Source organism: Gallinula chloropus (genome assembly GCF_964237585.1).
Source record: "Gallinula chloropus genome assembly, chromosome: 3".
NCBI lineage: Eukaryota > Metazoa > Chordata > Aves > Gruiformes > Rallidae > Gallinula > Gallinula chloropus.
In genome coordinates, this window is record NC_140087.1 from 115,609,247 (window position 1) to 115,622,148 (window position 12,902).

General features: G+C 46.5%; 1 protein-coding gene across 2 annotated transcripts in view; it reads left to right on the plus strand.

Annotated features, from left to right (window-relative positions):
- Window positions 1-12,902, plus strand: part of LOC311190055 (protein eva-1 homolog C-like) — a gene marked incomplete at both ends in the record, with an annotated part of 212,226 nt that overhangs the window by 12,626 nt on the left and 186,698 nt on the right. The gene's annotated exons all lie outside the window — the stretch shown is intronic.

The window sequence follows — 12,902 nt, forward strand, 5'->3', positions numbered from 1 at the left end:
GCAGCCTGTGGAGAACCCCACACCAGAGCAGGTGGAGGCACCCAAAGGAGTTGTGACTCAGTGGGAATCTTGCACTGGAGCAAGATCCTGGCAGGACCTGCAGCCTGTGGCAAGAGGAGTCTATGTCAGTAGGTTTGCTGGTAGGACTTGTGACCCCATGGGGTACCCGTGCTGGAGCAGTCTGGTTCTGAAGGTCTACACCCCATGGAAGGGACCCACGCTGGGGTGGTTGGTGAAGACCTGCAGCCCATGGGAAGGAATCACGATGGAGAAGTTTATGGAGGACTGACTCCAGTGGAAGGGATCTCATGCTGGAGCAGGGACAGATTGTGAGGAGTCCCCCTGAGGAGGAAGAAGTGGTCGAAACAATGTGTAATGAACTGACCAAAAACCCCAATCCCCATCCCCCTGTCTGCTGGGGGAGGAGGGAGAGAAATCAGCAGTGAAGCCCATGAAGAAGGGGAGGTGGGGGGAAGTGTTTTAAGACTTGGTTTTATTTCTCGTTATCCTGCTCTGATTTGATGGGTAATAAGTTAAACTAATTTCCCCAAGTTGAGTCTGCTTTGCCCATGACAGTAACTGACAGGTGATCTCTCCCCATCCTTATCTGGCTCCAGGAGCTTTTTGTTGTGTCTTCTCTCCCCTGCCCAGCTGAGGAGGGCAGTGACAGAGCAGCTTTGGTGGGCACCTGGCCTCCAGCCTGGGACAGCCCACCCCAACAGCAAGGGTTACCCAGGGTAATTAACACTGCTAAACTATAGTCTCTCTCTCACCATCCAGGCTGCAAATAGGCAGTTGAAGAGAGATCTGTTTTCTGTTCTTGTTACATTTCTGGATGTATTTTAAGGTTTCTCAGAAAGATCAGAACAATGAAACACCCTTTGACAATAGCAATCTCTTTTCTTCATGGCACAGCCTGAGTGAGCATTCAGACCCTTTCCTTCTGGGATTGCTCATTTCCTTTTTTTCCTGAAATAAAAACAATAGTTCACCAAAAGCCACTTCTGCAGTGCTGTGACAGAGCCAGCCTCTGTCACTCTGTCAGGCAGGCGCTGGATGGGACATTGTCTTCTGTTTCTCAGGGGAGGGGGAAAAATTGTTGGTTTAATGCTGTCAAAAATAATGACTAGTGCCCACCCTGCATTTCTCTCAGTGCTTTTTCAGAGGCTTCCATCCCTTATACACACAGGGGAGAACAAGGCGGGTGGGAAAGAAATCACACTCAGTGAAATAAAATCCAGGTGAGGCAAGTGGAGGCACAGCCCTTGGGGCTCCTCAAGTCTGAGGCTGTAGCCCCAAGCCTGCTTCAAACATGAGGGGAGCCTGTGACTAAAAAGACTCTTACAGACCTGTGTGTCCCAGCTTCCGCAGCCCTGAAGTCACCATGGGAGCCTGGGCTCTGTGGGACTCAGCCTCTCATTCCATGCCTGGCCCTTCTTGAGTGTCTCCCTGTGTGTTTCACTGCAGCTTTGTTCCTTGCTAGGTTTTTTTGGACCCCAGACCCCATAGTTGCCTGGATCGTGGTGACTTCCAAGTAGTTGTAGGGCTGGGAAGTTGAAAGGTTTCTGTACCAACCCATTAATAGTGCTGCCTCTCTGAAGACTTGCTGATACAGAAAGGTCTCCTGAAGTAGATAGATATCCCTGAGCAGATGGTTAGAGAGGTAGTTCTGCCTATCTGCTGCTTCTGTATCACTGCCTGGGACTAGTTAGATGAAGTGACTCCTGGAAAGGATGTCTTCATTTGCACTTCAGTCTGAATCACAGAATCGTAGGGATTGGAAGGGACCTCCAGAGATCATCAGGTCCAACCCCCCTGCCAAAGCAGGTTCACTAGGACAGGTCACACAGATAGGTGTCCAGATGGGTCTTGAATATCTCCAGTAAAGGAGACTTCACAGCCCCCCTGGGCAGCCTGTCCCAGGGCTCTGTCATCCTCACTGTGAAGAAGTTCTTCTGCATATTGGTGCAGAACTCCCTGTGCTCCAACTTGCAGCCGTTAAGCTTTGGTGTATGTTCAAAAGGAGCACGCAGAGGGTTGACCCACATCTACGTATGAAAGTTGCCAGCAAACACTTTTGGTGAGATGCTGCTTCAGCAAGCTCCCAGCCTGTAAGACCAATGGTGGCAGCAGTCCTGGAGTACGGGTAAAGCATTTTGTTTGCCAGCTCAGCCTGATAGGGATATTCCCTCTCATATTCCCTCCTCTAGTGTCCCCATGCCTCTCCTGCAGAGGTGGTAGAGAATGAAAGACTTCTTCATGGCCGTGGTCCAGCCATGCCCTCTCTGCTCCCCAGTGCAGTATCAAAATTTGCTTGGTCTGAGTTTGACTTGTCTTATGAAGGCCCAAATCGTCTGACCCACCTTGATCAGCAAAGATTCCAGGATTGCTTTTAAATAAGATCTGTCCCTTTGTGCAAAAGTCTTCTGCTGGCTGAAACCTACTTTTCTGAGGTTACTGAGGGCTGCAGGTTGCAGTTAGTAGCCTGTAGGATGTTACCTCAGCATCCATGCCTGTGGATGCAATATTGCCTTTTAAACCCATCTCAGCTTTCTCACTGTTGGTACAGAGCTGGAGTTCTGGGTCTGCTGGCCAAAGTAGCCCGAGCTATAAAATGCTGGATGGGGAGGAAGGCTGAGGAGATGTGTGATCCCCTTGTTTCAGGGGTTTTCTGGCCAGTTTACTAGCATAGTTTTCTGGAGGAGATCAGAGCTGCCTCCATCCCAGCTGTAAGTCATTGGCTTAATGGCAGCTCTGATGGATGTGGGGAGAGATCAGGCTTTCCCCTGAACACTTGGCCTGAGTGGCCATCAAGGGGCAATAACTTTTCATTTAGGGCTTTTTACAGCGGTGACAATGAGCCTGATTTGCATTGTAGACGAGCTGTCATATAAATGGTGCCTGGCTGGTCTGGTAACAGAGCTCAGCTGCTCCCGTCTCTGTGGGATGTGCAATGAGGGTAAGACGTTTTCTTAGGCATTAGGCTTGTGGAAGGCACACCTATCACAAAAATGTGGTAGGGAGAGGTAGGGAAATGTCCATCTGATGGTGTATTTAGACGTTCTGCATGCAGGGAATTGGTGGACTGAGGTGGAAATTTACTCTTCCAGGCTGTTCTCCATCTGAGTTTTGCCTGGCCGTGTGAGAGGAGCATCCAGCCCCCCTGATGCCCAAGTGTGAGCAAAGCTCAGTGTGTTTTCAGAGCTCTGGTGAAAGCTGTTTTATTATCACTCCGGTGGCTTGTTCATGCTGGTGCTTCAGTGATAAATCACTGTTGGCATTTCTAATGAGGCTTTTAGGACTGCTCTGGAAACTTTAAAACCTTTAGTACTAAGGTTACAGGTAAATACCTTGCAGGCTTGGTATTCCTCCAAGGAAAGACAGGCCAGGTGCTTTTTGTTTGTGACAACTCCAAATTTTCTACCTTTACTTGAAAGCTGTAATGTTTCCTCCCTCTGTTCCCTCTAGTTCTGAGTTTCCAGAGGGTCTCCAAGTAACATGTTCAGGAACACTCGGTACAGGAGTAAATCACAGTTACATAGCATTCATGGTTTACCACAGACAATAAATACCAATGGCATTATTTTAGAGATGGGGAAACTGAGGCACAGATTTTGCCATCAGCAATGGGATTCCATTTTCCTTAATTGTACCAAAGACACCTTCATCTCACCTCAGGTGTTCCTTTGGACTTCTAGGGGATGCATGATCTGACTTTCATTCGTTACATCTATCTCTAGAGATAAGTGTCATCTCATGATTGCCGGTTCCTCTTTATTAACCCAAAGAAGGTCCAGACATGTAGTTTTGACTAGGCAGATCCTGCACAAAATCACTAAAGTGGAGAACAGTAAAGCTGACATGGAATCATAGAGTCATAGAATGGTCTGGGTTGGAGGAGACCCCAAGGATCACAGAGTTCCAACCACCCTGCCACAGCCTGTCTCCTGTACCTCTTTTAGTTCTTGGCACTTTGATGATATGCAATTGATATAAGGTGGTTCTGTAATTCATTTTTCCTTCCCTCCCCTTACCTTTTTCCTTTCCTCCTCACTTCCCTTCCTTCTTTGACACTTTTTGCAGGAAACTTCCTGTTAAAATCACAGAATCACTTAGGTTGGAAAAGAGCTTTAAGATCATCAAGTCCCACTGTTAACCCAACACCACCAAGTCCACCACAAAACCATGTCCCAAGGCACCACGCCTAAATAGCTTTTTAAATACCTCCAGGGATGGGGACTCCACCACTTCCTTAGGCAGCCTGTTCCAGTGCTTGATAACTCTTTTGGTGAAGAAATTTTTCCTAATATCCAATCTGAATCTCCCCTGGCAAACTTGAGGTCATTTCCTCTTGTCCTATTGCTAGTTACTTAGGAGAAGAGACCAAGCCCTGCCTCACTACAACCTCCTTTCAGGGAGTTGTAGAGAGCTATAACGTCTCCCCTTAGCCTCTTTTTCTCCAGGCTAAACAACCCCAGTTCCTTCAGCTGCTCCTCAAAGGACTTGTGCTCTAGACTTTTAGCAGCTTCATTACCCTTCTCTGGACATGCTCCCAACAGCTCATTCTTGTAGTGAGGGGCCAAAACTGAACACAGCACTGGAGGTGCAGCCTCATCGGTGCTGAACACAGGGATACAGTCACTTCCCTAATCCTGCTGGCCACGCTGTTCCTGATACAGGCTAGGCTGCTACTGGCTTTCTTGGCTACCTGAGCACACTGCTGGCTTGTGTTTAGCCTGCTGGCAATCAATAACCCCAGGTCCTTTTCTACCAGGGAGGTCTCTAGTCATTCTTCCCCAAGCCTGTAGCGTTTCCTGGCATTGCTGTGACCCAGGTGCAGGACCCAGCACTAAGCCTTGTTGAACCTCATATAGTTGGCCTTGGCCCATCAATCCAGCCTGTCCAGATCTCTCTGTAAATCCTTCCTACCCACCAGCAGATCAACCTTCACAAACTTGCTGTTGCTTAAAGATGTATTGAGGGTGCACTCAATCCCCACATCTAGATCATTGATAAAGATGCTTCTCCTGTATGTGCTGTGCGATGGCCCTGAGGATGGTCTCTGCTCCATAACCTTCACCAGTGCCATGGTCAGACTGACAGGCCTGTTGTTTTGAGTGGTGAGGTGTAGAACTAGAATACCACCCTCTGTTAGAGTCCTTACAAGTATTGTCTGTGTAGGAGATTGCTGGCTTTGCATTTTTCCCTTAGTATGACGAACACCAGGCAATACTTGCACTGCTCTGAGAAAGCTAAACAAGCCTGAGGAGCGAGGACACTGGCCTCAGTAGGCTAAGATTTGTGCCCTTGTGTTTGCATTTTCTGTTTTTCACTTCCTAGCCTAAGGATGTTCATTAATTGCTTTGATGTATGTGCCACCATCTATCCTTATATATGCTGTGCTGTCATTCCAAGAGCTGAATGACATTCATTCCCTCTGAAACAACCTGGGGATTTGTTTTCCTGGGCGTTGTAAAACAGACTAGGTATAAATGCTGTAATTAGGAGGTGATGGGCTAATCTTATTAGTCAATGGGAGGAAACACTAGGGTCATTGGGTTGGATAATGAAATCTGAAGCTAAATTTTGGAGTGCCAGATGGCCTGGCAGAGTGGTTCCACTAATTTGGAAGCTTGGAAAGCCAATCATAGCTTTGAAGAAAAAAAGCTGTAGTGAGCTAAAAACCTGGGATGTCTCAGGTCAGTGCAGCTACGTGACATTCATCCAGGCCTGCTTTTTTCTTCCTTTTCTTTTTTGGCCTGTTTTGGGCAGTAGGAAACAGGCCTCCAGCAAAAGCTAGTGAGGCACTGGCAGTATATTGCTGTGCTTGCATGGACCAGTGGCCTAGCAACAAGAAACAATCCTGACATTCTTTTGGAAGGGGCTGATAATTTAAATAACATTGTCCTGTGGGGAATGTTGTGTTTATGGTACCCTCTTATCCACAGATATCTATATCTATATCTATATCTATATCTATATCTATATCTATATCTATATCTATATCTATATCTATATCTATATCTATATAGATATATGGATATATATATCTATATGTCTATATATATATTCAGGAAACCTGATACTTGGGGGATTTTTGGATGAGGTTGTAGGCTCTTCCAGAATAATGCTTTATTTGGGCTCGATGTGTCATTTTCTGGGATCAGGCCTTTCACCCCCACTGAAGTAGACAAGCCATGATGGTTTTAGATCTAAAAAAAAACGGGGGGGAAAAAGTGTGACCCATGAGATAGAAACACCTCTATGTTGGCTTGGCCCTATGGAGACAATGTCACCAGAGCCTGATTTCACAGGGACCCACCCGGCCCTTTTCATTTCCATACATTTTTAGCGTGCTTGGCACTAGCACATGCTGAGGCATCAGCACACACTGAGGCACTTTCCATCCTGATTCTCTCTGCAGGGTTGTGGCCCCAGAGATACCCCAAAGGTAAAAGGGAAGAAGTTGCATATGGTCCTTCTTTCTGCTTTGCTTCATGCTTGAAACAAACACTCATTCCTTACCTCCCCACATCAATATTTTTCCAGGAAACAAACAATGAGCAGGATTTGGAAAGCTTGGCTGTATTCTGAAGGGAGCAGAGAAACAGGAGGGGAATCAACTTTTTAAAAGGGCAGAAAATGGCAGGACAAGGGGGAATGGATTGAAACTGAAGGAGGGAAGGTTTAGGTTAGATTTAGGGGGAAGCTCTTTACAGAGAGAGTGGTGAGGTGCTGGAACAGGCTGCCCAGAGAGGTGGTGGATGCCCCGTCCTTGGAGGTGTTCAAGGCCAGATTGGATGGGGCCCTGGGCAATCTTGTGTAGCTCCAGGCCTGGAAGTTGGTGGCCCTGCCTGTGGCAGGGCGTTGGAAAAGTATGATCCTTGGGCTCCCTTCCAACCCAGAGCACTCTGTGATTCTATGATTCTATGATTTCCTAAAACCGAGGGGGAAATCCAGCTGTACCCTCTGACCACCTCACCTGGCAACACCCTGGTACTATTTTTTTGTAGCAAACCTCCAGCGCAGCCAAAAGCTTGTCCTGGGCTCTGGGCCATTGCAGCAGCATTACTGAGGAGTGTTTAAGCTTGGAACAGTCTGATAAAAGCTCTTAGTCTTCAAAGCAGTGTCCAGAACAGCAGCCAGATTTCATCTGGCTGTGAAATAATGAAAAGTGTATTTACGATAAGAAGCCTTATTGAAAAATGGGCTTATAATTGGGACGCAGCCAGTCTGGGCTCTGTGTCTCCTGATGGAAGGGAAAGGAGGAAAATTTTTGTAGCAGTTCAGTGTGTTTAAGGCTATGAAAGCTCAAGGGGCTGGTTCTTCAGCTGGTATATGGTGACTTTGGTGGAATGGCAGCAATGCTGCAGTGGTAATGATCTGTATATGACCTGGGAGTAGCTCAGGTTAAACCTAGCTAGACCATTCTCCTAGGACCTTTTACCATCCCCACAGAGCAACATCTTCTTCTGTACTTTCTCAGCCCCCATCTTGAGTCCTATTTACATCATCATGGGTCAAACCCAGCACTTTTTTTAACCTCTAAATACCTTAAAAACTGCAGCACTTCAAAGTGACAGATATGGCTCAGCCACTTCCAGAGGGCACCATGTTCTGGAAGTAGAATTTAATGTGGAAACATTAATCTGGGAAGTCTCCTCCTCCTCCTCCTCCTCCTGCAAAGGGTCTAGGCCTTGCTGCTGGAAGGGGACCCAACTGCCAGAGGGCCCAGTGAGCAGAGCCACTCAGCAGTGGCAGAGGAAGGCCCAGAGGAGATGCAGCTGTGGGGAGAGGCCATTATAAATCACAGTGGCTCTAGTTGTCGCGCAGGGCAGTGGGGAGATTGATGGGGTGGGTGGGGGAGCTGAGGTACAGAGAGTTCAAGCATCACCCTGATCTGCAAGAGGGAAAAAATAGCCCCAACCCTCAGCAAGGTTTGATTGAAGCCTGCTGTTCTCCTGAAGGGGAAAGGTCAGGCTCCGCTTTGTCAGATGCCCTCAAACAAAAAAACCTGTTTATACAGGACCCACCCTTGTACTTTGTGAGGTGGAAGGTAAATGGGCTTGGAGACATTCAGCACTCCTCTCTCCAGTAACATTTGTGTCAGTGGATGCTGGAAATTGAGATTGGGCTGGTAATAAAAGACTGGAAGCAAGTGGGCAGGTTAAAAGTCCACATAAACATTAATTGGAGTTAGGCTCCATAAACCATAGTGGGTCTGGGGTTGATGTTCAGTGCTCTGGTTTCCACACAGAAGGGAAGGGATGTGTTGGAGGATGGTGGTTGTTACCAGCAGGTGCTTGAAATTATGTCAGGCGCTGGGCATGCCTGCACCCTTGCAGGGGGAGCATGATGTAGGGTACTGCTGGCACCTGGGGAGGGGTTCATAGAATGGTTTGGGGTGGAAGGGACCTTAAAGTCCATCTAGTTCCAACCCCTTGACATGGGCAGGGATATCCTCCACTAGCCCAAGGTGCCCAAAACCCCATCCAACCTGGCCTTGAACCCTGCAGAGATCCAGGAGCAGACACAGCTTCTCTGGGCACCCTGTGCCAGAGTCTCACCCTCACAGGGAAGGATTTCTTCCTAAGGTCTAATCTAAATATCCCCTCTTTTAGTTTAAACCCATTCTCTCTTCTCCCTCTCCACCTTTCCTGTAGCCCTTTCAGGTACTGGAAGGCTGTTGTGAGGTCTCCCTGGAGCCTTCTCTTCTCCAGGCTGAACAAGCCGAGTCTGTCTTCATAAGAGAGGTGCTGCAGCCCTCTGATCATGTTTGTGACCTCCTCTGGAATCTCACACTTATTTCCACACTTCATTGCCACCTCAGTGCCACAGATAACCCAGCGACTTGACAGAAGGTTTTGGCAGCTCTGCTGGTGCAGCTGGAAGTGAGATGCAAACTTACTGTACGTCTGGGGACCCGCAGTCAGGAGGACAGTCCCTGAGAGCAGAAATGTCTGAATTCCCAGCACTGGAAGTCTCTGCCAGAAACATCCATCTTTTTTCTTCCCAGGCATCTTCTTTCTGGAGTCCCCCCAACATGTGGGCAGGGAATAGCTTCTGGCCATCTGAACCGTCACATTGATCTGCTCCCCAGAACAGTCTTTTTAGTTTGTGGGACCCCTGTAATGTGATAGATGCTTATCCAAGCATTGTATGATATCAACACAAATGCCTCTGTCACGAGTATCTACATGACAGAAACGTGGGACTCAGACATGGCTTCCACATCCTGTCCTAATCTGTGCTCATGTTAAAGCTGTTTGAGATGAAGGGCCCGTGGATCTGCCCTAGCCAAAAGCTGGGCACCATTTTGAGTAACCAAAGTAAGAGCTGGCAGTTCAGGAGCCAATTTCTGTGTGAACTGGACATTTAAATCAAAGGAGAGGAGGCATGAAAACTGCTTTAGCCATCTGATTTTAATGTACCACCATACGGCTGCCAGAGCTCTCCCAGCCGCTTCCCAACCTCTCCCCTCCCCTTTCCGCCCTTACGCAGGGGAGAAGCGGAACCAAGTACAGCTCAGCCAAGCATGGGCAATCTGGCATCTCTGCTCTGGTCCTGCATGGCTTTTATCTGTTTGAAAGTTACCGGGATAGAATGTATTGATTAATGGCCCAGTAAATTAATTGGCAGCCTCTGTAGGTTGCTTTGCAGCTGGTGGCCGCAGAGAGCTGTTGAAGTGGAAAAGCAAAACAAAGTGCCAACTTACCGGGCTGTGACGGTGCCCGCTGTCCAGTGGGTGGGGTTTTTTTTTTAACAGGAAAGGAAACAAAGGCATTTTACTGAGGAATGCTGCAGGCAGAAACTGAGTTACGAGCAGGGGGAATTTAAAAAAAGCCCCAAACCAAGGGGAAACCCTCCCCAATGTGTAGTTCAACCACAAAGTTCACAGAATCACAGAATCACAAGGTTGGAAAAGACCTTTAAGATCATCAAGTCCAACCGTTCCCCTCCTATGGTAAAGCATATCTCTAAGTACCTCATCTACCCTTTTTTTAAACATATTCAGAGATGGTGACTCAACCCCCTCCCTGGGCAGCCTGTTCCAGGTCCTGACAACTCTTTCAGTAAAGAATTTTTTCCTAACATGTAATCTGGAGGGACTGGAAGTTAGCTCCTTCCACCTTCTGTGTTGTTACAGTTCCCATAACGGGCAACAGGGAGGGAGATGCAGCTTCAGAAGTCAGTTCCTCCAGATGGTCTTTGAAACACAGTGACTTAAGTGGGATTTTAATGAAGTAGGATCTTAGCTCCTGTTCAGACTCCTGGCTTCTTGGTTGATTTTTGGTGGGAAGTAAGGATTTTAAGCAGGACTCAAGAGCTAAATCTTGTATTGAATCTGGGTCTGGGCCCATGTCACTTAAAGTTGCTGGATTGTTTTCCTTTGGAATAACTAATGGAACAATACTTTGCTGTGGGAGTCTAATCTTACCAAAAAGGAAATCTGGCTTTATGGTTTCTGCAATCAAAAATGCTCCAGCATTGTAATGCAAGAACTTCCTCTGCTGGTTCAAAGTTGTTAAAACAGAGTTTGATGGGTTTAATTTTATATCTGTTCTGAAGTGTGGTCTTGTTCTGCAGGCGGGATGGGGGAAAATATGTACAGGAGTTGTGGAAGGGACTGTAGCAGAGAGCAGATTTCCAGCTGTTGCCTGGCACCATGGCTTTTTCCTTGCCACTTGCCTGGCTCTCACTCTGCCTGCCATGAGAGAAGGCCTGTGTATGGGGATGTAAGAATAGTCTGACCAAAATAGTCTGACCAAAATAAAATAGAGCAGATGGCTTTGAGTTGAGAGCTAGAGATGGTGAGACAAGGCCCTGCTTGCTTGATGGGTGCTGGGGGTTCTTCAAAGAACGATGAAAGACCACTAATACTTTACCTGAAAGACCTCACCATGACTTTCTGCACACATCATGCATCCAAGGTGGTTGATCAATAGGATTCATTATAGGAGTATATTGTTCACTATGTTTTTGGTCTGATTACTCAGAGGCTACTGACCCGCTGCCAGACTATTCACTTGGCTGTCTGACCCCAAATGGCTTTGACTGGAAGAGTGGGAATGTGTCTGCTCAGAGGTGGTGTGCGTTGGCAGTGCTGGTTGCGTGCTCCGTATGGGCAGGTCTGATAAAAGCTACCTCTTCTCCCCATGGAGAAGGAGAAGAGCACCATAGAGCGTAACTCAGCAGATCTGCACCTAAACACAGTCACACCTCACAGCAGTTTGTGTGAAGACAGACTTGCAGCCCTCTAGTTTTGCTTTGTCTTTGCATAATAAGACACCGAAGTATTGCTTGTCTTGGTTAAAAACCAACATTGGCAGCGGTGAAGTGCATTTGTGCCTGTTTCTGATCGGTTTAAGGCACCTATTTCAAGCGGCCAGGAAGAAAGATGAGTGTTTACATTTTCTTTAAATGGCTGGTGCAAGCTCTTTGCCCCTAAGTAGTCCAGATTAGTGCACAGCCAAGAGCTCTGGCGTAGGGCCACAAGGCCAGATTATTCACTGTACTTTGAAAGGGTGTTGGGTTTCTGGATCTGACCTTTTGGGTGGATAAATGGGAGGATTAGCTGCTAAGGAAGCAATTATCCACTCTCTATAATTAATATCTCCTTCTTATTCTCTGGTGTTATTTGACCTGGAACCAGAACCTGTTGGTGTTGCCAGTTTTGTGTAATTACCACCTTTAAAATGAGGGCTAGAGTCCCAGACCTTTCGAAGTCAGCACAGTGGAAGTGGGGAGTAAGAACACAAGGTTGAAGTTATTGAATCAAGCTCCAGTGTCCAAAACAATGAAGATCAGGATGATTAAAGACTGCAGTTTTGTCCCTGAGGTAACTCTCTACCCTTTAATGCCACTGTGTCTTTTGACACGAAGATTAAATATGCTTGCTATTCTTCTTAAACAAAACCTGCCCTGCCAATAAAGCAAACAGATGCCTAATGCTTCTGCACATGCCTTCTTAAAGGTTGCCTTTCCCATCAATTCTGCTGTGTTTTCAGCTGTCACGGTTTAAAATGCCATTTTGATCAGATGCACCGAGAGACTGTCATTCTGCACTATAATTTCCCATTTGCAAACCCGAGCAGATGCAGCCAGATGTTGATAGCATCCGACAGTTCTAGGAGGAGGATATATTCTTTATACTCTGCTTTTAAAAATAATCCCGCATTCCTTATTTAGCTCTCTATTTTGAGGTATTTATACTGTCCGTTGCCAATGTAAAAGAGACCGAGACTCAAAAAATATATAACAGTTATCTGGAAATGTCCATTTTTGGTGTGTATCTGGATTTTTTTTTTAAAAAACAACCCTATAATTTTATGAAGAACAGAGCAGGAGCTCGGCCAGATCAAATTGGATTCCCCTCTTTGAAAACATTTCTCGTTAAACTTTCACACACAAAAAATCACTTTGGGAACAAAAAGACAAAGGAAAATAAACTTTTAAAACATGTAGATTTAAAGTTACATATTAACTTCTTTTAAAACTTCTGACAGGATTAAGTGGAGCTTTTAAAATGTACTTGTAAGTCAGAGATTTATTGCAGGCTCTTATTTGAAGCCATTGCTGAAGTAGCACTATAGGTTGGAGCTCGTTATTTTTCCCTGCACTGTATTTTGAGATACAGGGAAATCAGAGTTAATAAATTAAGGACAAATAAACCTTTTCTAAGATATAATCATAGAATCATGAATCACAGAATCATTAAGGTTGGAAAAGACCTCCAAGATCATCTAGTCCAACTGTCCCCCTACCGTCTCTATTACTAAGCCATGTCCCTAAGTACCTCATCCAGCCTTTCCTTGAACACCCCGAGGGATGGTGACTCCACCACCTCCCTGGGCAACCTGTTCCAATGCCCAACCACTCTTGCTGAGAAGAAGTTTCTCCTC